Here is a 2,231-nt window from a genome sequence, read left to right on the forward strand (position 1 = left end):
GAGCCCAGCCGAACCGAACCGAACGGAACGGAACGGCGCGCTGCGGCGGCGCCGGGTAACGGTCACCGGGCGGAGGCGGCCGAGGGGCCCCGGGCGGCGGGAACGGCAGCCCGGGAAGTGCCGCTCCGGCGCGGGGCTGGGCACGCATCCAGCTTCCTGCTGCCCTCCTTGCAGTGTATGTCAAATCTGTGTGTATGCGTGTGTGTGTATACATGTATGTATGTATGTATGTGAGTCCTCAGGAATCGGGGCGGGAGTTTTCCAGAGGTAGGTGGTTTTCTTTCATTTCCTCAGTGAACTGGAATATTTTCTGCTTACTGGGACCAGCAGCTTGGCTTTCTGAGGATGCAGGTCTTAAAATTGTTACTGCTGCTTATTTTGGACCAGGAAAAAAGATTTTTTTTCCTCCAATTCTGGAAGGTCTTCTAAGTACTTGACGGGGGAGAGAGGTAGGTGGTAAAAAAATTGCTGTTGACTTGCAGTGTGTCCGACGTTAATGTCTGTTTATTGATGCAAGTCACAGGGAGCAGCTCCCAGTGTTGTGCAATGAGGCGCTTCCCGTGCCACAAACACGCGGGTTCTGAAGATGCCCGGCCAGGGTCGGCAGGCAGCCCTTGGGTGCAGCCCAGCGCCGGCCCCGCTTGCCGGGGCGCTGCCGGCCAGCCTCGCGGTGCTGCCGGTGGGTGCTGAGCATCAGCCCCGCGCGCCGCTGTTTGCCTCCCTCGTCCTTCCCTCCCGCTGGAGCAGCCTGGGCCTGCCGTGCAGTCGCCGCTCGCGAAGCCCTGTCACGGTCTGGGGCCTGCAGCTCAGCCGCGGCTGCCCGGGGAAGGGGAGAGCACGGGCAGGGGTGCAGGGGCTTGCAGCGGGGTAGCCTGCGAGGCATTTCCCGTGGTTAAACCTGAGGTCGTGAGAAGATGGGGATTAAACGTGGACAAGAAGCCCCTTCTGCTTCTTGTGTCAGGCGCAGTTGCGACAGCCACCTCTGTTCAAGCAGGACCTCGGTACTGGGGCGTCTGCCTTTCCTTTTCCTTAGAAACAAGTGCCTTTCCAAACCCCAGAGCCTATAAAACTGCTTTAGCCTTAGCATGGAAGTCCATGGTGGGAGACTGGGTAGGTAATATCAAGTGTAAGATTGAATTTGGAATCAGCTCGGAGCTTTGGTGTCACAACAGGGGAGCAGAACTGTCTAAATGTGTCTGTGGCCGAAACTCGGATTTCGGTAATGGATGCTAGAGGCTGGCTTCTGAATAAAGCGGGCGACGGCTGCGTGTCGGCATTGCTAGGTGCTGAGAGATCTGGCATTGTGGAGGAGGCTGTGGACTCGCAATGAGTTTTCCAGTTTCTGTTGATTATTTGAAACCTTAAAATGTAGCTTGTGGGACACAGTGGGCACTGAAAGTGGCTTATCTTTGCAAATATAGAAGCCGGAAACTTTGTTAAATTCAAGTTAAATGGCTGCTGAAACCAGTGCTACTGGAAATCCTGATTGTATTCCTGGGTACACGAGGTTTAAAGGTTCATAGAACCTAGGAAACCTGTTTGAGTCGTGTTTTTCTCATTTTGGGTCACCTTTAGAAATGCTCCAGTGCTTCTGTTTGCAGTTTATGGTTCATGTTGATCATGCACAACAGGCTCCTTAATGGTTTTGAATGGAAAAAAACAACTCTAGGAATGCATTCGAATTTCAGAAGATCTATTGCATAAAGCCTACATTTTGGACTCTGAAAGAAGTACTGTACATCAATAAAAATGTTGTCGTTACAATATAAATGGTATAGCTATGTTCTGGTATATGAGTATGATATTTTCAATAACAAACTGAAAACTGTCATGCTCATAATATAGTCTAAGCACAAAAGTAAACAAGATAATTGGAGCAAATCAGCTTTTAAAATTTTCTCATTTTTGGTTTTCAGGTATAACAAAATATGGATTTTTTTTTTGATGTGACTGTTGTTTTCTCAAATAATATTTGCCACTATCAAATGATTAAAAAAAAAAAAAAAAAAGTAAAGCCAAACACATAATCAGTTGTAGCTTTAGTCAGTGCTGACACTGCAGCCAGCCTTCCATGATCAGGATTTATCTTGTGCTCATAATCTGTCTGCTTTATCTCGGATACCTCCACTGCTTACGACTCTTAAGCCTAGTGCTGGCCAGTTGTGCTGTTTCAGTTAAGGCTATTTATGTCTGTAATTATTACAGCCTCACTTCATCAGTGATACTTAAAG

The sequence above is a fragment of the Nothoprocta perdicaria genome, unplaced genomic scaffold (genome assembly GCF_003342845.1).
Source record: "Nothoprocta perdicaria isolate Ctin4 unplaced genomic scaffold, notPer1 scaffold_196, whole genome shotgun sequence".
NCBI lineage: Eukaryota > Metazoa > Chordata > Aves > Tinamiformes > Tinamidae > Nothoprocta > Nothoprocta perdicaria.